Consider the following 27,711-nt stretch of genomic DNA (forward strand, 5'->3'; position numbering starts at 1 on the left):
TAGCTTCTTTTTCTGCTCCAGATAACAATGCACTCGGACAAAAGCAACTTAAGAAAGCAAGAGTTTGTTTCAGCTGACAGTTGCAGGACACAGTCTCACCACAGAGAGGACAGCAAGGCAGCAGGAGCTTGAAGCCACTGGTCAAGCGACATTTCAACTGCAGTCAGAAGAGAGCGTGGATGAATCCACACTAGTACTCAGCTTCTCTCTTTTTCATTCGGTCCAGGACCTGGCTCAGGAAATGACAGTGGCCATATTCAGGGTAGGTCTTTCTAACTTAGTTAACCCAATTGAGAAAACCCTTCCCAAGCAATCTCGGAGGCCCAGCTCCCTGGTGATTATCAATTTTGTCAAGTTAACAATAACACTATGTTAACAATAACACAATGGCCATAAGCATATTCCTGAGTCACGGTTTTGAGGGTGTGGGGTTTAGGGGGAATAAATCCCAGCAGGCACTAGGATATGGAGAGGGATGGGGTAAGGCAGGAAAACACAGAAAGAAAACACAGTGTGGAGAGGAGCAGGCTTCTCTGATGGATGTCCTACTGAAGATCTTTGGGAGACAATAGGAAACACATTTTAGGGTTTCTCACTATCCCCTCAAGGAAATAAAAATGGACCCAATTGCTAGCAGAAAAGAACCTTTGGTTTGTATTGAAACGGCCAGTGCCACATCTGCCCCATGATGAGGGTGGGGATGTCAGTCAAAAAGCTTTTCCTTAAAAGGACAGAGCAGAGCTGCTCCAGGTCTGCAGCCCAGTTGGTTTCCGTTGCAACTGGCCAACCCTGAGGTTGCAATTCGTAGACAAATAGGTATGGCTATGCCCTGCCACAATCTTATTTTCCAAACTAGGCAGGCTGACTGCAGGTCATAGTCTTCAGATCCATGGGGTACTGGTATAATACATCCCATTTATCAGATGGAGAAACAGAGACCAAGTAGAGAAAGGGAGCTAAGTTGTGTAAACAGGCTGAGACACATCTGACTTTCTGACCAGTATTCCACTGTACTCAGTGATGTTCATCTTGCAAGTTCTTTGTTGAGGGAACTGGCAGACAGAATCCTTTTGGGAATTATCCACGCAACCTCTAATTTTTCAACGCATCGGTTTGTTTCCTCTTGGTGGCTAGAGAGGCCCCAGGGACTGAAGTCTTCCAGTCTCCAAGAATGTCACAAAGTAACTTCCTGTCCCACGTCACTGAACGAGGCTGCTTTGGAAGCCTCCCCTGGGGCCAGGCCCTTTGCCATCAGCCTCAGCCTCAGAAGCCTTGGCAGAGCATCTCCCAGGCCTGGCCACAAAGCACAGAGCGAAAAAGCAGTTCAAGCTTTGGATCCTGTAAAAACTCTAAAAATATCCAGGAATGTGTGCACATATGTGGCCCTTCTGTGATCAAAACATCTGGAGAGAAGATCAAATCCTGCTTTAATCAGCCTAAACTTATGCAAAAACTGTGGGTATGAGCGGAAGTTCAGTCATTCACTTTACTTGAGGGGAGAGAAAGGACATCACAGAATTTGTGGTTGTTGTTCTTCTTCTTTCTAAGACAAAAAATAGGAGAATCCTTCCCCGGGATGAGACCTGGACCTCTCTGCTTCCTTGGAATCCTGGGGATTATTTCTTCTTAGGGAAAACATGGGTGGAAAGTTCATGACTACAAGCTCAGATTCCTGACTTGGTTTTTTTTATTTGTAAAGAAAAGGACAATTAAAACACTAAGCCCTTCAGTGAAGAACATTAGGCATAGACATCAAGTGACCAAGTGACACCTTCAAATGTGAGAAGGCCTGTTGTAACCAGGCATTTGCAAGATAGAGGACCCAAGACCTGAGGAGAGCTTGCCTGGTGGTACAAGTAGAGTAGAAAGAGGCGAGGCTGACACCATGGTCATCTGAACTCTCAGCCCACTGATGCACTGGGAAGAAGAGTTGGAGTCAAACTTCCATTCTGGCTCTACTTGGCTGGACCAGAGGACTAGTTTTGCTGCTTGTTCTGAAGGATGAACAGAGGCAGGTGGATATGTACCATCTCCATAACTCATTATGGCCCACACTAGAACAGTGTATCTTCATTATTTGAGCTAAGTGATGGCTGAACTAATTGGGACCAAGGCTTTCATCCTTGATTAGTAGCAGGTAACTAACCCCTTTCCAGAAGCAAGGCCCTGGCTATAGGGCAAGGTACAGGCCACTGCCTAAAGCATAGGCTGAGTAGCTATGTCACTTTATCCACTCTGTTTTGATCTGAGCCACTCATGGTTCCCATTGGCCCCTGAAGAGTGAGTAGAAGCTTTGCCCTTCACTGTTCCAATAGACAGAAAGACCCAGAGAAGGACCCACCAAAAAAGAAGATGCAGAAGAAGAAGGCTCTTGGCTTAGCTTGCTACTTGGACACCAGAATTTCCCAGCCTGGCCTTTATGGTGGTCCATAATCCAAGCATGGTCTTGATTTATGCTCACAACAGTTGTCACCAAGTGTGCTCTCTAGAGGCTTCTGTTTCTCTCCAGTTATTCCAAAGACTTGTGTCCAGGGCCATCAGGGCATAACTATCACCCATAAGAGAGGAAGTCATTCATCTCAGAACAACTCAAGCAGTGTCTCGGCAACTCCTCCTCCTCTAAACTTACGCAGTTTTGCATAAGTGGTCCCTCTCCACGATTGCCACTTGGTCCCACATGTGCCCATTGAGATGGGAGGTCCACACATCCAAGGTCTTTATGAGTACTCTTCAGTGCAGCCTCCCACTCCCTGTTCTTAGCTAAAAAGTCATGCTCTTTCCTACCAGTCATGTGGCTAACAAGCCCCAGACTTCATACAGGACATCCAAGGACAATAAGTCATGGCTGCAGTCAAGCATCCCAGACTTGCCACCACCCTCTCAAGATGTCATTCTGCAACCCTTCCCACTCTGATCAGTCCACAGAAATATTAAATAAACATGCTCTCTTTGCCACAAAGGAAAAACTCAAATTATATAGAGACCTCCCTCGCCTTTTATTTCTTCCTGCTCTGATTGATTTCAGCCCTAGACATTATAGGCCCATGTTGAAGAAATAGGTCTCTTGTTCTGGAGCTGCAAACAGACTGGGCCACCATCTCCTGCAGCACCGCCTCTCCTGGTGGACATCCCCAATCTTACAAACTTAGGAGTCAATCAGACAAGTGACTATATCAGGATTCATCTGCCATTCTGGAAAATGAGATAATCTCAAAGTTATATGCCAGACATATATGCCTGGAATATATATACATATATTCCAGGATATAAAGTCCTGAGATTAAGTAATATTCAAGGACTCCTCTGACAAGCCAGCTCTGCAGACTTGGGGAATCCAAATGGCAGGGGTCAGCATCGTTTTATCTTTATGTCTGAGGATGTCCTATCTTCTGTACTGGTTGGTTTGGTCACATGTTATAAGTATTTATTAAAAAGGATCTCAGAGTTTTACTTGGGAAATGGGGACATAGGAACAGATAATCACTCACTGTGTTTCTGGTAGATGTGATCCAAGAAGGGAGACACAAAGTCACACTCACTGACCCCCGGATGTACTTGATTTTAAGTTCTATACATGAGAAACTCTATGAGGAAGTTCTTGGAGATACAGCCTGACAGCCAGGGCTGCTCAACAGAGTTATTTTAGGGATATTTGGGGCTGCTTCGTTCATTTTGTCATGCCCACTGAATAAATCATCTAGAGAGACTGTTCTTACGGAGCAGCAGAACGAAGCTACAATAGGTCTGACAGATACAAGGAAGAAGCTCAGCTGCCCATGTGTCGGCCCCAAATCAGACACAAGGGAAGAGTCAAGAATTAGAGGAAAGGTCCCATGAAGAACCAGGCAAGATTTTCCTACTCAATGATTGCAGCTACAGCACTTAAGTCAAAATAAAACAAACTTTGAGAGCCTGTTGGCTGCCGACCACTTTCTGGGGAGATAAGCTACCCTCTTTGTGCCTTCTAGAACATTCTATTCACAGACTGCACTCTTCTGACCTGGGTGATGGGGTACTGCCCTACTGTAATGCTAAGATAACAATGGTAAAAGAATTGCACGTGCTCACCTGCCGGTCCTAATGGCTTCATACAGCTGCCTAAGGCATCCATCCTGAGGAGAAAGATTCTAGGTTTGTCAAGAAGCAAGGAAGGAAGGAAGGAAGGAAGGAAGGAAGGAAGGAAGGAAGGAAAGAAGGAAGGAAGGAAGGGAGGGAGGGAGGGAGGGAGGGGGGAGGGAGGGAGGGAGGGGGGGAGGGAGGAAGGAGAAGGGAGGGGAAGAAGAGGGGAGGGAAGGGGAGAGGAGGGGAAGGAAGGGGAGAGGAGGTGGGTGGAGGGAAAAAAATCTATCCTGGAATTTCAATAAACTCAGCTAGAGTATGTGGAGGGTTCCTTTCTTAATCAGAAGTCACAAGTGCACTGGTCTACTTCCTGCTGCTTACAACAAAACACCTGATATGTGCCACAGAGCCAGTTCCCCTCAACATGACTACACTGAAGACCAAGCCTCAACATGAGTTTGGTTAGGCATAAATCATATTCCAGCCATTAAACATGAGTAATTGCTGTCGCACTGTACCCCAGGGACCTACTCCCATGCCCAGGGCAAATACATTTGGGGCTGCTAGCATCTGTGTATGACTTCCAGATTGTTCCTCCTTTGAACTCATCCAGAGTTGGGCCTTCACTGGCTGTCCAGAGGCTGAGAATGCCATAGGGAAAACTGCAAACCAGACAAAGAAATCAAAAAGGGTTTACCACAGCCCAGAGAGAAATTTCTCTCGAAAAAAATATTGTTATCATTGTTCTGTGCTCTCTTCTCTCTGTCTCTGTCTCTGCCTCCCCCCCCATGTGTGTGTGTGCGCGTGTGCGTGTGCGCGCGCGCGCGTGTGCGCGCGCACACTCAACATATGTGTGAGTGTGGAAACTATGGGTTAATGTATTCCCCTGTCACTTATTTTTTTTTTCGAGATGACTCTCTCACTGAATCTGAGATTAACTGGTTTGGTTAGACTGGCTGGTCAATAAGTTCTCAACATCTGTTCTTTGCTGCTCGAGCGCTGAGATTACAAGCCTGAGCCACCACAGTCACCTTTTTATGTGGATGCTGGGATCTGAATTCAGGTCCCCATGCTTGCTCATCAAGCACTTGAGCAACTGAATAATCTTTGATAAGAATCAACCTGATGAAGGACATTGAGACAGCAAAGTCCTCCCAATTGGAAGAGCCACCCCAAAGATGGTGAACTCTGTCTTTGAATGTCAGTTTTTACTGGAAATGCTATGGAAAGAGTTTAGAGCCTCGGTGTAATTTAAATCTGAATTATCTCCCGTGAGCTCAGATTCTGCATGTGTGTTCCTCAGATGGTTTGAGGAAGCTGTGGAACCTTCTCGAGGTACAGCCTCACTGGTGGAATTTGATCGCTCATTCCCAGTTCCTGGTCTTCTGTAATGTGAGCAGACTCTGCCACATGGTTCCACCATCGTACCCTCCCCTTCATGAGGGACTGAAACCCCACCAACCCAAAATCAATCTTTCCTCCTTTAAGTTGCTTCTGTGAGATGTGTTTTCAGCCACATAAAAGTAGCTAATGGAAGCCTGGGAAAGATAGAGCAGGTGGGTCCTTTCCCACCTTAAGAAGTTATCAGTCTGAATTATGCCATCCACCCCAGCTTCTGACCCTTGACCACTGAAGTGGTCCCTCCTTCTCTGTGATGGCAAAACTTTAATGAAGACGCTGCATATCCTGGTGTGGCAAAGAGGAGTCTGAAGAGCATCGGCACACATTGAGTGCGAGGGCTGATGGCTCCACTCTAAGTAAAACCACTGATGGCTAGTGACAGGAAATAGTAGGCACACGTGACACAGGGGCTCTTGCATTGCCAGGACAGGAAATGTATGAGGTCATGTGGGTTTTTAAAGCATGCATGTATATCACCCGCTCTTCCTGATGTCCTATCGGTCTACGATTTTCCCTTTAGAAACTGTGCGCAGGCACACGGTATATGATCCAGCTTTCCGATGGCTTTGGGAGATGCCAAATATTTAATGACACCCCACCTCGAAACAATAAATACATTTGAGTCAGTTCGGACTCCTGGGGACAGGGATGCTGAAAATTTGATGAAAGGGATTAATAAATTATAACCAAGCTATTAAGATGTGAATTGCTAAAGATGCCTGACACTCTTTTCCTTCCTCTAATTAGAATTAGGAAACAAATAAACAGACTTACCTCCCTGTGCTCAGAGCTCTGCCCCACCTCTCCACTGTCTGTCCAGCTCACAGACTTTCATTTAGACAGTAAGACGGCTTTCAACGATGGGCAGTAAGGTTCTGACAGTCAGTTTAGAGACAGTGTTCTGATTCTCTAAGCCAGATGTTAGGACCTTATTGATGAGATGCCAATCACACAGCTGGGGAAAGAGAAGGTCCAATTTGTGGGCCGTGGGGTATCTTCCCAATCAAAGTCTTCCTGCTGATGGATTTCAGGGCCTGCTTCAAGCTGTGTGATAAGACTCAAGCTTCCCAGAAGGAAACTTAGACTGTTTGCCCACCTTTGCTTTCTGTGTAGGCAGAAGCTGAGTCCAAAGGAGAGGGAGCCTGTTGCCCAAACACATGCAAATTGTGATAATAAAACCCATACCACTTGGCTGGAGATATGACTCATTCATAAAGGGTTTGCCATAAAAGCATGAGAATCTAAGTTTGGATGCCCATGACCTATGTAAAAAGTTAGGTGTGGTCACATGCACATATATGTTACCCCAGCAGTAGCAGAGATGAGGAAGAAACAGACAGATCCCTGAAGCTCATTTGTCAGCAACCTAGGCAATGAGTTTCAGGTTCAGTGAGAAACTGCTTTAAAACATAAAAGGTGGGGAGTAATCAAGGAAAAACACAACACACATACGTACACACACGCGCACACACACATACTGCCATACACACAAACATAAACACGCAAACATAAAGTATGTATACTCCACACAACACACAAATAAAATTTATTGAAGAACCCTAGTCCCCTGACCCCTAAATCATGGTTTTTCCACGTCTATTTCTGTACCTATTGTGGGGACTCAATCCAATGGTTCTATGCCTCCTGATCCAATTACTGGAGCAACTCTTTGTTGTACAATCATCAGAGGATGTCTACTGGGACAAGAAGGGAACCCTGACATTTTGTATAGATAGAGACTGGATGGCTCTTTCCTCTTAATAATTGTCATGGAAGTGTGTCATACGAATTCAATCTGAGCATAGAAACCGAGTCTTGCTCATGTCCACAGCCCAGGACAAAGACAGAATAGATGAGTCCAGGGAGGGCATGAAGAGTAAAATGAGGAAATCATGAAAATGTATCTTATCTCCAGACCTTCATTTTGCTTTTAAGTGCAGAGTGACTCAAAGCCAAGAATGGACACGTGGCTCAACACCAACAATGCAAAAACACACTTTCCTCCAAATATTTCATGGGTTCTGCTTCAACGCAATCTTCAGCAAACACCCATTCGGGTTTGTCATCCCCTCAGTGATGAGCATAGAGAAGTAAGACACGACCTCCGGAGTTCCCTGACTAGGAAGAGAGACAGATGTCCCAGGGGTTGCAACCTGAGATGCTGGTGCTTCATGACAGATGTATGCAAGGGTGGAGATGACAGCTGAGCTAAGTGTTGAAGGATAAGTCAATCGGGGACATGGCGAGGAAATCAGGTTCAGACAGAGGAGATGCTTCACCAAGACATGAGATGGTCTGAGAAATCTTGGCCAGTGGAAATACTACAGGCACATTTTAAAGTGGCAAAAAAAAAAAAAAAAAAAATGTAGATTCGTTTGTTTGTTTCTTTTTTGAGAAGAGGCATCACTGAAGAGTGGAAGAAGAGTCAGTCTGCAACAGAATTAAGGGAATAAAAACCAGTGTTGCCATTTATAGTTGTTGGCATGGACTTCCTGTGCCAAGCTTCTGAGCCCCCCAGCTACCACACCATGTCTAGACTATGCCATCACCAGAGAGGCTGCTGAGGAAGTGTGCCCAGGAGGACTGGTCGGGACTAATGTGACCATTGCTTCTCAAATTTTCAGCCCTTCTTGCTGAGACCCAAGGATGTGAAATCATTGGACCTAGCATCATAGATCCAAGTTCAAATCCATACCATGCTGTCTCTTGATGGGAGTTTTCTTCTGTCATAGTGTTTAACAATTCCAACATCTTCCCATAACTGCCTCCATGGTGATTCCTGTCAGAACACCCAGAACACTCTAAAGCTCAAGGAGGGGGACACTTCCCCATCCTCTGTGACACTCCAGATACCTACCTACAATCTCCCCTCGTGGGCCTGGAAGTGTGATCTTCAGGGGTGTGAGCATGTCTTGCCAGTCTTTTTTTTAATGAGTGAAATAGAATTTACACTATCCTGGGTCTTCCCTTCTTCTTACTGTGATTCTGTCCCTATACCCAAGATGAAGAGTTATGTGTCAGCCTTAAGGGCCAGCAGTATTGCCTTTCCTAAGGCGCCCACTCCTTGCTCTCACACAGTCCCTCTCTCTTCTGGCTTTTCCATGCCCTCTGGAACTTCCCTACCATCTGCGAATGCTGAGTTAACTCACATCCCACAAAATACTGGGTTCACAGAGCAAAGAGTTGCTTTCCAGTTCACCCTAGAGGGCTGAACACCAGTTGGGTCAACCTCCCAGGCAGAGATTCCAGGCCTAACTCTGCCATCTACTGGTTGCCAGTCACAGCCTGCATTGAAAACCAGTGGCCATGGAATACTCACCCAGCCATGCCAAGGCCTGACACAAAGGCACCCATGATAACTTTCTCACTGTGACGCACATCTGGCAGCTTCATCGTCCATTCCCCATTGCTAGACCATGCAGAAGTGAGCAGGTGCTAGTGCCGTGTGGCCAAGTGTTCCTGGCCAGTCCCAGCATTCCTTACAGTCCAGCCATCTCCTTTCCAACTTCCAGAAAGTCTCTGCCATGCATAGTGAGTGAAGCACACACTGCCCCATTTCTAGCACATTATTTTTGCCCCTCTCATTATAGCTCTTTGGCTATTTCAATGAGATTTTTGCATGGGAGTGGAATAAGATGCATATATTCATATTTTTGTCTTGGACCTCATCAAAGTATTGAAGCAGATAGGTTATTTTAAGAGGCATTTCTGACTGAAGGATATTCTGACTCCTTTGGTGCTAACTGGCTCACTCTTTAATTACTGAATTTGAATCCTGACTCCTCCACCTTATACCGATTACATAACCTCTCTGAATCAGTTATCTCGTCTGTAAAATGGGAATGGTGCCACCTATTATGACATGTTCTACTGAGGCTGTTAGGTCCCAGCTGGTGGCACTATTTGGGAAGGTTCTGGAAGGTCTTAGGTTTGGGAGGCAGGCCTCCTTGGAAGAAATCGATCAACAAACGGGTTTTGGCCACTTCTATAGTCTCCTTACTCTGCTTCCTGGCCACCAAGATGTGAACTGCTTTGCTCTGCTGTGCTCTTCCACCATGACAGACTGATACCTATGAAACCAGGAGTCAATATAAATCTTCCCTTCCCAAAAGTCTTTTATGTAAGGTATTTGGCCACAAAGACACAAAAGTGATCCATTTCTATTTACACAGGGTGTTGTAAACTTGATAATTACCAATTACTCATCATAGGTATTCAATTACGCACTGTCCTCCTGTGTTTAGGTTTAAGTGTTTTTATTGTTTTTTTTTTCCCCTTCATCTAAATCTGGGGAAGATAAAATTTGTCAAAACTTCATATAACCCAGAAATGAGCCAAGGAAACAAATACTGAGAAGCTCTTTTAGACAGAAAACTGCGCATTGCATACAGCCCGGCCTCACCGAGTCATTTGGGGACACATTGTAACAGGTTGTGATGTAACCTGTTGCAATCTCCACTTTTCTGGTATCCTTTCCCCTGGAGTGTCTTTTTTTAAGATTTATTTATTGTATGTACATGAGTACACTGTAGCTGTCTTCAGACACCAGAAGAGGGCATTCAATCCCATTACAGATGGTTGTGAGCCACCATGTGGTTGCTGGGAATTGAACTCAGGACCTCTGGAAGAACAGTCGGTGCTCTTAACCACTGAGCCATCTCTCTAGCCCCATACCAAAACTCTTAACTCAAACATCAGCTTGTAGTTTCTAGGCAAAAATCTCAGGCAGAATTCAAAACTCCCAAGTCCCAGCCACCATGCCCAAAATGATAATCACTTGAGAATGTTAATTGAATGCTATAATTATAGACTATGTATAATAGGCATTTTGCACTGATGTTGTACACTGCCAAGAAAATATTTACTTGGCTAACTCAAGTCCATGACCAAGTCTATTTTTTTCTCAGCAGAAATAATGCTCTCGTTTGGCATCACCAGACGCACCCGTGGGAAGCATCCTGGATGCTGCAAACATAATCAAGATGTCTCATGCATGTGCCCCCTTGTAAGTCATATGCCTCCTTCCTTTGCAAGAATATCCCTAAGTCTTGTGTGGGCTCTTTTTTTTCTTCCTTCCTCACTTTTCAAGAAATTAGCTGCTTGTTGGAGATTCGTTGAGGACAAACAGGATTCAGGTTTCTTGTCTCAAATCCACTTTCATCGAATCGATCCTTATTCTTGATATTTGTTTCTCTGTGGCTTTTGGTCCATGCCATTCAGTAAAGCATTTTTAAAAGCACAGGCCGTGTGGTGTTTAGGGTTTTTTTTGTTTTGTTTTGGTTTTTTTTTTTTTTTTGACTTGTTGTTGTTTATTGACACACACTTGGGTCATCTGGAAAGAGGACTCTCAAATGAGAAAATGCCTCCATCAGATTAGCCTGGATGCTAATCTGATGTCTGTGAGTCATTTTCTTGACTAATGATTGATGTAGAAGATTCTAACCAAGTATAAGAGTGACACCCTGGGCAGGCAGGTCTATGTTGTGTAAGAAAGCAAACTGAGTAAGCCATGAGTAGCAATGGTCTCTACAGACCACTCCTCCATGGTCTCTGCTTCAGTTCCTCCCTCCAGGTTCCTGCCTTGAGTTCCTGCCCTGACTTCCCTTTGTGAAGGACTGTAAACTGTAAGATTAAATAAACCCTTTCCTCTCCAAAACAGGCTGCCTCATCCCAGGCAGGTGCCCTCCCCCACTGATTTGTTTCTGACAGTGGATGCGGCGGGTTGATATAATTTCTCCCTCCATGCTACTGACTTCCCAGGCATTCCTTGAGGTCCATCTGTCTTCTTCAGGGACGATCTGTCTATCTGCACAACTATCTAGTCCTGAAGTGTATGGTTCTACTCATCTTTAGGAAAATCTGGAAGCAGACTCTATCCCTCTGGCTATCCTTCAGTTTCACAAGATTGGGAGGAGGGCTTTAGGGCTTAGAGTTTGGGGATGTGGACTTGACCCAGTAAAAGACAGCATTCTTTCCTTCATGTGTGTCCCTTGTCGATGTCAGTGGGTTTCCGAGGACAAGAAGTGTGGCTGCCTTATTCCTGCCATCTTTAATCAGAAATCCTAAAGGCCTTTGGAAAATTCAAGTCCTTTGGTTTGTTTCTTGACCCTCTGTGTTGTGGATAGTTTTATAGATTTCTGAAAGGCCAGCCATGGACGGAGATGAGGTGTGTACACTTTTTACAGTGCATTGTCTGCCACCATCCTCTACTTCAAGTACATTGACTTCTGTTCATCTCCTTGCAAGTGGCCTCGTCCTTTCTCTGTCATGCCTGTCGTCCAATCTGGAAATGTCTGTGCCTTCTAAATCCCCCTAAAGAGAAACTCCTCAGACTTCCCTATCTCTCCTCCAGCCAGAAGAGCAAACTGTGCTTGTAAGATGTGTGATTAGTTCTTTTCTTTCAAGACCAAATCCTAGAGAAGTCTGCAGTGGTGCCTCAAGCTTCAAGTGATCTGGCAGAGTAGTGAGGCTCCCCAGGAGCACTTTCAGCTAGCGCGGTGGAGAGTGCTTCCTTCTAGGCTTGACTGAAAGGGCTCCAGGGTGAACGGCTCTCAGGCAGGTGCCCCATACTGTACCCCTTCTCTGGAGGCCCACTGACATTACAGGGATGAGCCTCAGTTGGCTGAAGTGTCCCTCATTCCTCCCTCCACACACCCCCCTTGGGGACCTCAAGCGTTAGAAGCACGGAATAAGCAACATCCTGCTCACCAGCGGTCCCACCTGCTTTCTGCACCTGTTTTCTTGGGTTCCCGATCCAAGGGGAGAGGAAAGATGATTCAACCTTGCCTGTGTGTTTATCCTGCTGGTAGACTATCATTAAATATGGAAAATCATGCAAGTAGAATTCCAAAGAAATGGATCAGCAGGCTGACAGCTCCCCTGGACTCATCCATGTGGCTTAAGTAACCAATTTAAAAAAAAAATTTTTTTTTCAGGATTCAGAAGAGGAGGGAGGACCTAGCTAAACCCTTCCCTGTGAACAGAGCAGCAGGTGAAAGGGTCCATACTCAACAGTGACTTCTGCTGGCGAGCTCCCTACTCACAACAAATGGGAGGAGTTTTTGCGTAGTCTCCCAGTCACCCTGCAAGCTATTACCCTGCTAGATGTGCAAAGATATTGAAGATTTTAGAGGAGAACAGGAGAGACCAGATGGGTCTTATCAGGTGCTTTCAAGGTTGGTAATGGCTGCTTTAAAATGTTTTCACGTTTGACTTTGAATGAGTCTTCCAAAACACTGTGGACAGTGAGGCTGACCTTAAACCTCTCAGCTTGAAGTAATCTGAAGTTTCCTTACACCTAGCTCCTGTGATGTTTTCAGGGTGGTCTTAAAATATGCCTATCATGTCTTCTCCCCATGGTAAGCCCTTGGTGTGGGTAGGTCAGCTATCCCAGTTAAAATTACTAAAGCATCCCAGGGTGGCTTGGTTTTCTCAGTGTGCTATAAAATTACTAAATGCTCTTTTAACTGTATCAATGGTAACAGGACTTTTGAACTAAAAACCTCAAGGGGGCTCTAACCTGAAATTTTTGAAGAGAAAGATGCCCCATGCAGGCAGTTTCCCATTTTAAACAGTACAAGGATAAACTATGACAAGCAAATCCCTCTATTGCATTTGCATTCCCTCCTTTAACACTGACTTCCGGGACAAGGAAGTATAGGATTAAACTTCAGCCTCAAGATACTCAGCTGCCCTCTGCTTGGGACCTTGTTCTGGGACCTGAGACTGGGAAGGGAAGGCACCTGGAAAAAGAGCGAGCATTGGTGAGGATGGTACCTGGGGAGATCACACACAAAGACCAGAACAGTCAACAGAGCTCCACGGTCCAGAAAGAAACGGACGGCACCTGCCTGTATTTTGGAAACCAAGTTAAAAATGTGTTACAGACTCATGTGTTAAAGGTAGGAGGCCCAGAATCCCACTCATCTCTCCTCTCCCCAAATTATACAAAATCGCCAAAGGCTTACACAAGTAAAGAGAGTGATGCACAGAAAAGGTTTCGTATGGTTCTCAACTAGGATGACCCTGACTGTCCCCACTCCTGTTTGGATGCTAGAGTTAGTCCTCAGATGTCTACCCAGAACTCCTATCACACAGCCATCCACCTAGTCAGCCCATCTGGCCCACATACCCACCATCCACCCAACTCTCCCAATACCCATCCAGGGACCTAAAAGAGATACCTTAACTTTAGCCCTCAGTGAGCTCCTGAACCCTCCCATTCCCCATAAGCCTTGATGCAATGCTGTAGTGGCTCAGACATCTACCCACTATAGAAGCTGCATCATTTTTCAGGAGTCCCCTGGGTGTCAGGTTACCTACCTCTTCACCACCACACTAGCCTGTCCCTGATCTGAGAACATTAGTCTTTTCTCTCACTAGCATATCTATGAATCTATCATGGATGACCCGGAACTCAGAAACAGAAACCCCAAACCATCTGGAAGGTTTCTTTATCTAATTTTGTTTCATTTTTAATGGTTTCTTGGATATCTAGTATATTTGTGTATGCCAGCCAATCACCAGTAATGCTTTGGAAGTTTTTCCAACAGCACCTAGCCAGGGCTGGGAGTTGAATTTGAAAAGGAGTCTCTGAGCTCTGGGCTTAGAAACGGCACATCAGCTTTGTCACTGCTAACTTTGTTAGAGTTGAAGAGACAGGTTTTCTCTAAGCAACTTCCCAGGCAGAAAGATCACAGCTGATTTCTGTTCCCATCCTGTGTCACAGGAAAGTAGAGACTGGTGTCATGGGGACTCTTCGTCACTGGGGGATGATCTCTGGCCATCCTGAGTTTCGCTGGATTGGCTGCTCTGACCTCAGAGTAATTCTTCTCCCAGGTAATAACATCTCGGGGGTTGGATGAGAGCTCTCATGTCTCTTTTATAGCACGGTCCCTTTGGTTTCTTCTCTTCTGGCTGAGTTCTCTCTCCATTTTCAGGTGTGTAAGAAATATGGACTCTTGACAGTGACATCACTGGGTATCCATACAGAAAGAAAACTAGTCACCCTACTCCAGAGACTCGATCAGGTGCCAGAAGTGTTCAAAGTTTGAATATTTAGGAACATTCTTAAAAGCTGGCCTGGCGGGGAAGGAGATGTTTACCTGTAATTATCCCCAGAGCAAAGGTTAAGCACTTTGAAATATTGAACACATTTTTAAAAGATTATTTTCAAAATTTTCAAGAGGAGAAAATGTGAGAACATCTGTTTTTTAAGTCACTGTGAAATATTCATGTGTAAACTGCACAGTGCTTCTCTTTGAAGTCACTTGGTGATGAAAGTTCAGAATATCGCAGCTGGGAAGAAAAAGAAATTTCCCAATGAGGTTTTCCTAAGTCTTCCTATCTTATAATTCTCTCTATAATACTGCACCTTTCCTGGGGGATGGGTGCCATGGTATTTAAATAGAGGGCTTTTAAAATAAGAGTGGTTATAAATAACTGCTTTTTTGGCAAGCGGGAGAAAGCCCTCAGAGCTGTTCTGGTCTCTAGAACATTATGTAAAGGAGCCGGAAGCCATGAACCCAGCGTCCGCTGCCGCAGCGCTATCCCGCCCTCTATAGAACAGTCTCAAACTAATGAGTATTACTCAGGCCCCGGAGCTCAGGGAGGCCCTTGGAAGGCCTTTGGCTCATGGACATTTTGTATTCCTTCCAATGGCTATGTTAGCATTGTTTAAAGAGTCCTAGGATGAGTTATTGGTCAGGTCAATGTAGAGATCTTTTAAATACAAAAAAAAAAGCCTGCAGACTTCTTTTAAGGCACTCCCAAATGGTAGCATTTAGAAACATGATCTAGTGTCTACAGAAAGAAAAGGTGGTCATCTGATTCACTTGATAAAATTTATGATGTCTGATAAGATTAAATTTAGGAAGGAAAATATGAGCCAGAAGGGGTATCACACACCTTCAATCTCAGAACTCGAGGCAGAGGCAGAGGCAGAGGAGGCAGAGGCAGAGGCAGAGGCAGAGGCAGAGGAGGCAGAGGCAGAGGCAGAGGCAGAGGCAGAGGCAGAGGCAGAGGCAGAGGCAGAGGCAGAGGCAGAGGCAGAGGCAGAGGCAGAGGCAGAGGCAGAGGCAGAGGCAGAGGCAGAGGCAGAGGCAGAGGCAGAGGCAGAGGCAGAGGCAGAGGCAGAGGCAGAGGCAGAGGCAGAGGCAGAGGCAGAGGCAGAGGCAGAGAGGCAGGAGGATCTAGGGCCAGCCTGATCTACAGTGCAAGTTCCAAGCCAGCTGGGGTTACATAGTAAAACCCTCTCTCCAGAGCTGAAAAGACTGAAAGAAAGAAAGAAAGAAAGAGCAATATTAACCAACTAATTATGAATTTCAGATTTAAAAAAATAAGATTTAGTAAGATCATCTCAAATAGTGTATTCCATCTGACCAGCCCCAGCTGATTTCCATTCCAGTGAACCTGTAAAAATTCTCCATTATGTGTAGTAGATACTTGGAGAAATTGCTTGTATTTTTTTTTAAGTCTCCATTAAAGACGTAACAAATCCCTTCTTGACAAAAGAAGTACATGCCAACTAAGGCATATGGCCAGTCTCACCCAGTGTATGTGCCTTGCACAGAATTGGAATCTGGGCTTCCACTCACTTCCTAAGAGCTGATAATTAGGGGAAACTAAACTACAAATGAGCACAAAGCAAAAATAGAAGGAAATGTAAGGAAGCTGTCCCAGCTCCCAAAGAGCTCTGAGTAGTTAGGATCTCGGGTCTTATTCACGGCTGCTTTTCCCATATCCAACCCCTTTCCAGGATACAATAAACACTCAAATAAGATACAGGGACTATCTGAATGACTAGGCCACTGCTGCATCCTCTAAAGTGGGAGTTTGATTGGGGGAGAACATGGGAGGCAGTAAGTGAATGAGTGTCATTAAAAACCAGATTCTTCTGCCCTAAGTGAGACTGTGCTTCTTACATGAGCTAGAGAAAAAACACACTGAAGCTTGAGTAAGAGCTCATGTGTGTCTGGTATAAGCACTTAAGATGTGCATTTCCAAAACACTGAATATCACCCATAGCCCCGCTCCATTACATTCTTTCCTGTTAAGAAAAGATATTCTGTGGTGAAATGTGAATGTGCATGTTGAAAAGCCAATGAAAAGGAAACCTTATTGGTTAAAAATGGGCAAGGATGGTACAAATTGGATTGGATGTTAGACCTGAGCTAGACAATGTCAGATCATCCTATCAATGTGATGGGATTTAGGATCACCATGGAAACACACTTCTGGGTGTGTCTACAGGGGTGTTCCCAGAAAGGCTTAACTAAGTAGGAAGATTAGCCCCAAAATCGGGTAGCATCCTCCCATGTGCTGAGACTCCTGGACCATGACAAAAGGAGAAAGAAAGGTGGGCACTAGCTTTCATTTACCATGGCTCCCCACCTGTGGACACGGTGTGGCCAACTTTTTCATTCTCTGGCTGCTGTGCCTTCTCTAGCACAGAGGGCTGTATCTCCTGAACTGTGAGCCCAGATAAACTCTTCTTCCTGGAAGTTGTTTCTTGTCAGGTATTTGTGCAAAGCTCTGAGAAGAGTAACTGATAAAGAGGTGGGACAAGAGATGAGCTGATCGGAATGGATGAGAAGAGGGTGAGGTTTAAGAGGATTGGGTGGAGATGGGGAGGTGGGATGGGTGGGATCGGATGGGATAGAAGAGGGAGGGTGGGAGAGGATTGGGTGAGATAAAAGCAATAGAGCTGGACCACCTAACTTTATGAACCCATCTCCAGGGTTTGAATTATGCTGAGCCATCTCTCCAGTCCAAGTGGATGCACATTTAATGGCTGTCATTTTGCTCATCCTAACTCACTTTGCAGCTTCATCTAGAAATTCAACATACATACTCTATTTTCCAGAGTTGGTTGAAGAAAATACGGACAGTAACTAGTTTTTTTTTTAATTTGGTTATATGTTAAATTTTAAAGTTGTAATTTTTTTCTTGTACTATAGAGAAAACAACTATTACATAAACTCACGCAAAGAAGCAAACAAACTTTTGTAATCTGAATAAATTCCTCAGTATCACATGTATAATTGCCTTAGTAGAATGAGCCTTTGTTTGACTTAATTTGAAATTGCATGTGAAAATGAAATATTTCAATTGTTAGCTTAAATGTCCATACAGAACGGGTCCATTTGAGCAATACAAAAGTTTATGTCATAGCTTGTTTTCTGGGAACTGTGCTAGTTACCCATACCATCATGAGCACGCTATGCCAGAAACACATACAAACAATGTGTGTCTTTCAACATCAGAATTTACTGAATGGAAATAAATTTACAAGATCCAGAGGTTTCAATGGCAACAATTTGCCAGATACCCTGGTGATCTGGCCGAGGTGAGTACATATTATTTTATTTCAATCTTACGTATTAACTTAACTCTCATATCACAGCACACTCACACATAGTAGATTTGTGTATGAGTTTATGTATGTGTGTGTGTGGTTTACAGAATACTCAAGCATAAAAGGTCATATGGCAGAACTCAAACCGTTTCAGAAGACGGCAGACAAGACAGGTCAGTACTGGGAGGAAGCAGCCTCTGCTGCAGTTAGGGATTATGAACCATAGACTCCAGCCATGAGGAGAGAGCTCTAACTAGGGTCTGAACATAGAAAAGGCAGGACTGGGTCCATGTCCACACAAATGAACTGGTGAATGAATAGACAGACAGGAGAACTGGCCATGTCAACATCAGAGGACCAAGCTTGGGTGAAGAAGTCCCATCACCATTCAGGTATCAGATGATAGGTGGGAGAGACATGCTTTTGCAGTGTTAGGTGGCCATCACTTTAAAGGGTCCTAGTAGGGGAGTTCCTCTCTGTTTGATGTGTCTGATAAATTCTTTAGTCTGGTTTCTCTGATATGATCTCCATACATCAAAATGCCTCTACAGTCTGAAGCCACCCAATAAATTTATAGGAGAACTCCTTTCCTATTCCCAGGAATAAGCCAGTTATCAGTCTATACTGGGTAGGTGGTGCCTGCAGCTTATATTTGAATTAGCGTGAGAGTTAACGCATGACATTTTAATCTGTTTTACTGCACATCTTTAAACATGAAATGTGTCCTTTACAGTCAAACGCTCATTGCTTCGATGAAAATAAGAAGTTAAAGCTAGGAAAAAAAAAAAAAAACAGAAGAAAAGATAACCACTCAAACGTTACCTGTATCAGAGTCTTAAACCAGGGGCTTTCTGGCCCTGCTTGCTGGTTACGAGTACTGTTGCCCTTGCAGAGGACCTAGGTTAAGTTCCCAGCACCCACATTGCAGCTCACAACCTTCTGTAACTCCAGCTCCAGGAGATCCAACAACCTCGCCTGGCCTCCTCACATAGGTATAATCACATAGTACGTCAGAGACGAAAGGTTCAGGAAATTAATCATCATGGAAATGGAAATTGAAGTTGCACAAAGGCGATCACCCCTGACTGAGTGAGCAATGCTGGCCGCCACGGCACCTGTCGGTGAGAAGCCAGCACAATCCCCATCATTCCTGAGGGAACAAACTCGGAGGCAAGCCACTGAAAACGATTGGTACTGGGAATTATTAATATTTCACTAACTGCAAAAAACTACAGTTCTCTAAGCTCAAACTACAATCAGCACTTTGAAAAACTGCTTGTCGGTGCCTGCGAAAGCTGGCACACATAAGTAGCTTGAAACCTACCCCAGTTTCACTATTAGGTATAGACAGCGGAGATGTGGGTATGTGGGCGGGACAACGTGCTCTGAGACACTCACAGTGGCATTTGTGACAGCCAAAAACTGTCCCAGGTTTTCGAAGAAATGTTCTGCTTTTCTACATTTGCTGTGGCGTTGTGGATTTGCTGTATAGAACATTTCTGTTGTATCATGTTCCTATGAGTTCCTATGTTCCTGGCCTCTTCAGGGCTTTCAACATGCAGAGATAGATGTTGAGCTTGGTCAGAATACTTTTCTGTGTAGACTGAGCACTGTGTCTGTCCTCTTTGTTGGTTTGTGTTTGTGGAACCAACATTGCATCCCTGGGATGAAACCAGCTTGGTCATGGTGCATGACTTTCTTAATGTGTTCTTAAATCTGCTTTGTAAGAAACTCTATTGAGGATTTTCATATCTGTGTTCTTCAGGAACGTTTTTCTTCCTCCTGTCCTTCCCTAGTTTGGGCGTCAGAGTAAATGCTGGCTCGGAGTGAGTTCATGGAGTTCTCTCTCTTTCTGTTTTATGGAATAGTCTGAATGAAGCATTGGTTCTTTAAACGTTTGGCAGAATTCAGAAGTGAATCATCTGCTCCTGACCTTGCTTTGTAGGGAGGTTTTGTGTTACTGCTTCACCCTCAAGATTGCTGTGCATCTGGTTCTGCTTATAGCTTCTTGATTTAATTTGAGGAGGTCATATGTGTCTAAGAATTTTTTTCATTTCTTCTAGATTTTTCTGGCTTGTGAGAGCCCCTAGTAATCCTCTCCTTTTCTCTGAAATCTGTAGTGTCAGCTCTTTCGTGTCTCTAGTTTCATTATTAGGGGGAATCTCCACTGATGCTGGTATGCATAGATATTTATCAATCTTGTTGTTTTCAAATATTCAGGTTTTTATTTGATCAATTCTGTTGTTATTGTTGTTGTTGTTGTTGTTGTTGTTGTTGTTGTTTTCTGTTTCACTGACTTCTGCCCTGATCCTTGTTATTCCTTTGGACCACTGTTCTTGTCTTTCTGGAACCTTGGGATGTATTATTAGTTTTTGAGATCTTTTTGCTTGCTGTTGTTTAGTGTAGTCCCCCACTGGAGGAACCTCCGTTTTACCAAACTGGATTTGAGGCTCACTTGGCTGTGTGCTTGTCTGAGATTAGAATGTTCCCAGCTTCCACGTGACTCACCTTTGAGGAAGCCTCCGTCCAGCTGGGGGCGCAATGCTGAGGTCACATGCTGAGGTCACATGCAGCTCTGTATCCTTTTTCATCCTTTTTTGGATTTTTAACGATCTTCTATTAATCTCTTTGTGATAAAGTCTATTTTCTTTTACTCTGACTCCCTCCTTCACTGGCTCACACAGAGCTACCCTGCATTCTCTTATCATACCCAGAAGTCTTGCTGTAGCCCTGTCTGGTAGCGTGTCTTCAAGATTGCCCTGCATTTTCTGAGGGCTCACTGTCATTTTAGAAGTGGCTTGTTAACTTACACACACATACAAATCTGTTAGTTTCCTGATCAGGTTTTTAGTAACCTATAAATTAATTTTAGGAAAAAATGCTAATGTTAAGTCCATAAATATGAAATAAGCCTCGATTTGGTTTACTTCCTCTTTTACTGTAGCAAATTCGGCAAGAGAGAAAGCAGTGTGGAGCGGTAGGCTCGTTCCAGTGTGGAGCGGGAGGCTCGTTCCAGTATGGAGCGGGAGGCTCGTCGTTTTCCTTCTTTAAAGGATCTTGGTCCTGTGAGTCCCAAGTCCCAGCTGCTCATTCCTTCATTGATGACTTCAAAAGCTGTCTTACCCCTAGTTTTTCTTTTTAAATTTTAACATGGGTGGGGTGGGGTGGGGTGGATGTGGAGTTCAGAACTTGATTTCCGGAAGGTGGTTCCCTCCACCCACTGTGTGGGTTCCAGATATTGAACTGAGGTCAACAGACTTTCCAACAAGCACCTTTGTGCATCAAGCCACCTCCTGGACCCCATTCCTTGGCTTCTTATTCTTGGAGAATCCTTTTTTTCTCTGAGACACGCTGGTCCATCAATGTCAAAAGCATAACAAGATGAAAGTGGGACTCTGAGATCCTCGCTGGAGTTTCTTGTTTGTCGTATTTGTATCTTTAGCTTGGTTCCATTTCTCTTCATAATACATTAAAGACACAAAGATGGGGAGTGATGGAGTGTATTTGGGAATTAATATTCTTCTAAAAAGAAAGGGTTTTTGTGAAGGAAGATGAGAAATGCAGGAATATGTCCATATGGTACCAACAGATCCTGTGTTCACCAAGCATGAGGCTTTGGGCTTTCTGCTCAGTTCTTGGGTAGGAACCAAGAATTAAGAAGTAACTGGAAGCAAGTCTCACAGCAACCCAGTTAAACAGTGGAGCCTGGAGTTCAACCCAGGCAGCCAGAGTTAGGGGATCTGGCCCAGCTGGACACCTCAGTGGATCCTGAAGAAAAATCTCATTCTCCATTCACTGAGAGCTCTCAGATTTCCTTCAAGTTGGCATCAAATACCACTTAAGTCAGGATGGCCACACAGAAGGAATGAGTAAATCTCTCAGTATAGTTTTTATATTTAGAATTCTATGTCCTTGACCAGTTTTGTTTGAACAAATAATTTTTGAAAATCTCTTTTGTAAATAAATGTCACCCATTTTCTTGAGTTTATCTTTCTGTCTTGAGTTTCTGGGCTCATAATCCCCCTCCTTCGAAAAGGCCTATATTTAAGAAAATAGATACGTGACTTATTATAGCTTCTCTATATATTTATGCTTTATTTCCGGCCTATTTCTACAGCTTGTAGTTGCTAATAAGCTATCTAGTTTTCTCATCTATTATTATTACTTCTTAATTGTGGAAAAAAATATTTTTGATTGCATGATCTTGTCAATATTTCTATGCATGTCTTCTGCTGGCATGGGGGATGTTAGGAGCTATAGATATTTTTAATAAATTATTTTAATTTCTCTGCCTGTGAGAATGGTGTACATTTTAACTTTTTCTTTATGTGAACACCATCTTTTGTGATGTATTCCTAACCTATTATTAGCTTTCCATCTCCCCTTGTTGTCTTCTCCATTTGTTCTTTTCATTAGCCTCAGCGCCGGCTGCCTTTTGGCAGAGACACTTTAGTTTTGCATATTCTAAGTAGGTGATATTATCTGGTGTTATTTCTTACTCTCTTAAACGCTGCATACATTTACCACCTCTGGGCATCCAAGCCAACATTCTTACTTTTTAGATCCTATTGTCTTGGGCTTGATGTTGAAGCCTTCTGTGGACTTCCAGTGATGGCTTCACTAAGTGTCATTTAATTGTTCTGGTATCAGGGTATCTGCCCCGCCTGTGGATTTAACAGATTAGCTGCCCTTTGGATCCATTATTAAAGTAATTTTTTAAGATAAGTGGACAGTGAGAACTTTTAAGTGTCCTAAAATAATGATAACGACAGTGACATCAACAACGAGAAACGAGAAATGTAGCATTTAGGGTGTGCCCAACCCTGAGCTAAGTGCTGAGCATCCATCGCCTGTCAGTCCTCCTAACAGACTGTACTGACAGTACTAAACTGGCAGCTCATCGGCAGAGGCTAGCCAAACCCAGGGCTTCCTGACTCCCAGGCTTGTGCTCTGCCAAAGCGGACACTGGCACGGTGCAGTGGGGGCTTCAGTGAGTTTAACTTTATTGAACTACGTTCCCATCAAAACCCATGTGGATCAGTTCCTAGATCCCCAACCAACTTTTATAAAGTGCTTTGTACACCTAAACTCTCAGAATAGACATGCCAGAGGGGAAGGAGAAAGACCACGAAGTTCAGCCCGACACAGAGCTACAGACAACTAAGAAGTGCTGGGCTTGGGAGAGGTGCTCTTCCCCAGGAAAAAGCACAGCAATTGGTTACACAATACCAAATGGCCAGCCCTGAAAACACACACATGTGTAGCATTATACAGACTGAGCAGAATGTATTTAGGAATATATATGTGTATACATATATATATATATATATATATACATATGTATATATATATATATATATATATACATACATATATACATATATATATATATGTATCTATACACAGATATAGATAGATAGATAGATAGATAGATAGATAGATAGACAGACAGACAGACAGACAGACAGACAGATAGATATGTGTATAACAATTAAAAAAAGAGGCCATGAATTTGAAAGATTAAGGACGGAAGGTATGTGGAAGGGGTTAAAGAGAAGAAGAAAAGGGGGAATGGTGTCATTATATTACAATTCAAAAAATAAAATAAATATCTTCTTTTAGAAAATGGAAAAAAAGCATCTAAACTTCCTCTTCCAAACTGTAGAGTTCCTGTGCACTAAACAGCTGAGTCCACACCAGGTGTGCGGAACCCTGAGACCAGCTGTCCCCTTGAGTTATTGGTCTTCATTGCTCACTTACGCCGCCCTGGTTTTTTTTATCACTGAAACCTGCTTTGTAACTGTGCACAATCTTGTGGCACGTACACCTTCAAGGAGCTGTTGAACTCCTGACCTTCTCAGAGTCACCAACCACTCCACGCTGGATTTTTCTCCCTCTCTCAGCAGCCTGACTGCCTGGAGGTCTTCATCTGCACCTCCAGCTTTTTAGTGAGGTGAAACTTACCATGAAATTAGCCACTTATTTTAAAGTGATGTTTCATTTCCATTCATGTACATTCATTAAAAGACAACGCCCCTACATATTTATAGGGCTCACTGTGGCCTTTCAGTACATATACAATGGATAGCGATCACTTTGGAGTCACGTGGTCACAGTCTCGGCCATTGAGAAACTAAGCATTTTTAAGTGAACTGGAAGGTCGGTGTCTCTTCACCCCCTCAGTGCAGGACAAGCACTACCTCTAGCTGGAGCTACGACATTTCCATCATCCCCAAGTCTCATGAACCTAAAGCTGAATCTCTTTCCTGCCAGGTTTGTGCGACTGACTCAACAAGAAAGTTATCTGCTAAAATTTGAATATATTTATTAGTAAACCACACACACAAAAAAAATCGTGCCTTTTAGGGTGTGGCTCACTTCATTTGCACAAACTCCTTGGTGGGAGCACCAAGGTCTTCTACTACAAGGAAGGAGCTCTGGTCCTGCGGTGTTTCTCCCTCTGTACACACTCAGGCACACACACACACACACACACACACACACACACACATCATCATCATCATCACCACACCCATCGTCACCATCATCATCATCATAGTCATCTTTCCAACTAGTCTCCCTAAACCACTGCCGTCAGCACCTCACCCTGACTCTTGGCACCTCACCTGGTCTCCCTGGCTCTTCCAGCTGAAGGGCAAAGCCATTTCTTTTACTTTTAATTTAAGTGAGACATTTACTTTTTCTCAACTACTTTAAATCAACAAGGTCTTTCTTGCCTCGAGGACTTTGTACACACCATCTGTCTGGGACACTTGTCCTTCCTCTCCACTCTCAGTCCCACTTTCCCAATGCAGCCTGACTGCTCACCCAGCCCTTTCCTCTCAGCACCCTCCAGCTCTCAGCTTCCATGTCACCCCATCATCGGTTGAGCACACCTCCCCCTCCTTGATCCACTCTACCTCCATGCCATCTTGGTTACACTGCCCTGTTCTTTTCCTGCACAGCGTCTCTCACATTTCTAGTTGCACTTATCCCATAGACTGCATACCTTCCTCTCCCACTCTGCCACTCCGTTCATACGGGCTAGATATCTCTTCTGCTCTTCCCGCCCCTACCCAGCCCATGATATACAAAGCCTGCAGTAAATACTTCATTGACTAGAACAAAACAGTGTGGAGTATTTTAGGATCATTTTCCCTAAAGTTCAAATGAAATGATACATTTTAAAGCGCCACACTTCAACAGGCCATACCTGCACAGAAGACCAGATATGCCATCCCTGATTACAAGCTGTAGTACGGAGCTAAACTCTACAGAGCTATAGTAATAAAAGCAACATGGTATTGGCATAAAATAGACATATTGACCAATGGAATCAAATCAAAGGCCTAGACATAAATCCACATACCTGTGGACAGCTATTTTTTTTTTTTAAAGAAACCAGAAATACACAATGAAAAAAAGAAAGCATCTTCAACAAATGGTGCTGTTCTAACTGGGTGTTTGCATGTAGAAGAGTGCAACACATTCATATTTATCACCTTGCACACAATTCAAGTCAAAGTAGATCAGAGGTCTCAACATAAAACCAGATACACTGAACCTGATGGAAGGGAAAGTGAGGAAGAGCCTTGAATGCACCGGCATAGGAGCCGACTTCCTGAACAGGACACCAATAGAACAGGCACTAAAGTCAATAATTAATAAATGGGACATCATGAAACTGAAAAGCTTCTATAAGGCAAAGGACACTGTCATTTGGACAAAGCAAAATGCAAAGCAAAAATTTCCTGCAAAATGGGAAAAGATCTTCACAAACCCCACATCTGATAGAGGACTAATACCCAAAATATATAAAGAATTCAAGAAACTAGACATCAACAAACCGAACAATCCAATTTAAAAAGAGATACAAGGGCTGGAGGAGAGATGGCTCAGTGGTTAAGCACACCGACTGCTCTTCCAGAGGTCCTGAATTCAATTCCAAGCAACAACATGGTGGCTCACAACCATCTGTAATGGGAATCCAATGCCCTCTTCTGGTGTGTCTGAAGACAGAGATAGTGTACTCATGTACATAAAATAAATAAATAAATCTAAAAAAGAAAAATGAAAAGGGATACAGACCTAAACATAGAATTCTCAATTGAGAAATATGAAATGGCCAAAGAATCACATAAAGAAGTGTTTAACATCCTTAGCAATAAGGGAAGCGCAAATCAAAGCTACTCTCTGAGGTGGCATCTACACCTGTCAACATTGCAGGTGACAGTACAAACTTGTACAGCCACTGTGGAAATCAATATGGTGGGTCTCCACAAAGTTGGGAATCAATCTATTTTAAGACTCAGCTGTATCAGACTTGGACCTATATCCAAAAGACACTCCATCCTACCACAAGAACACTTGCTCAATTACGCTTGTAGAGATTCTATTCATAATAACCAGAAACTGGAGACAACCTAGATACGTCCCTCAGCCAAAGAAAGGATAAAGAAAATGTGGTACATCTATACATGGAGTACTACTCAGTTGTTAGAAGAGCTCACATCGTGAAACTTGTAGCCAAATGGGTGGAACTAGAAAAAAAAAGTCATCCTGAAGGAGGTAACCCAAACCCAGAATGATAGATGTGGTACGTACTCACTTATAAGTGGATATCAGCTGCAAGGTAATTGTGCTGCAATCCACAAACCCAGGGAGGCTAAATAACAAGACTCTGGGGGTGGGGGAGTATATGGATCGTACTGGGAAGGAGAAATAGAATAGACTCTTGAGTAGACTGGGAGTGGGTGTGCATGGGAACAGGAGGAATCGGGTGGGGGAGGGATGGGTGGGATAGAATACAGAGAGAGGTAACTGGAATAGCGAAGTATTTAGGGGGCAATGTGGAAACCCAGAGCAGAAGAAACTTCCTAGAAACTATGAAGATGACCCTAGTGAGGACTCCTAGGAATAGAGTGAACTGGCTATCTCTTGTAACCAAACAAAGCCACACCTGTCTTACCCAGATGTGCTGAGACAAAGGTAGTTCAGAGCATGTGGGGTGACCAACCACATGGTCCTAAGCCACGAAAGGGAATCCATGCCCAACACTGCCTGAATGGCCAGGAACTAGAAGCTGGATGGCTGAGAGACTTAGGGTAGAACGAAACACAACTGACAGGGAAAAAAATGATTCCTAATGGATATTTGCTATGTCCATAGATCAGTGCCCAGCCTAATCATCTTCAGAGAGGCTTCCTCTGGCAGCTGGTCAGAGCAGATGCAGAGACCCATACCCAAACATGAGGTGGCGCTCAGGGAACCGCACTGAAAAGTGAGGAAGGATTGTAGGAACCAAATGCTTGAGAACACCAAGAGAACACAGCCCACAGAATCAACTAAGCAAGGCTCATCAGGGCTCACAGAGACTGAAGTGACAATCACGGAGCCTGCACGGGTCCATGCTGGGTCCTCCTCATACATTCTGTGGTTGTTTATCTGGAGGTTTTTGTGGGACCCCTAACAATGGGAGAGGAGGTGTCTCCGCTTCTTGCCTGTTCTAGGGATCCCTTTCCTCCTACTAGGTTGCCTCATCCAGCCTTGATATGTGGGTTTGCACCTAGTCTTACTGCAGCTTGTTATGCCATGTTCAGTTGATATCACTGGGAGGCCTGATCTTTCTGAAAGGAAATGGAGGAGCAGTGGATCTGGGAGAGGGAGGTGTTGGGAAGGCTGGGAGGAGGGAAGGAAGAGGAGATTGTGGTCAGGATGTACTTATGAGAGAAGAATAAATAAAAAGAATAAACATCTCACGTCAGTTTTCAGAAGAACAATTCTCTGCCAACAGCTGAGGCCAATTATCTTGACAGCGTCGCCATGAGGAACTAGGACCAGGATCACCAGTCTTCTGGCTTTGCCTGGTATTATCCCAACACCAGCAAGACCACGGT

This window comes from Arvicanthis niloticus, chromosome 5, assembly GCF_011762505.2.
Source record: "Arvicanthis niloticus isolate mArvNil1 chromosome 5, mArvNil1.pat.X, whole genome shotgun sequence".
Taxonomy (NCBI): Eukaryota; Metazoa; Chordata; class Mammalia; order Rodentia; family Muridae; genus Arvicanthis; species Arvicanthis niloticus.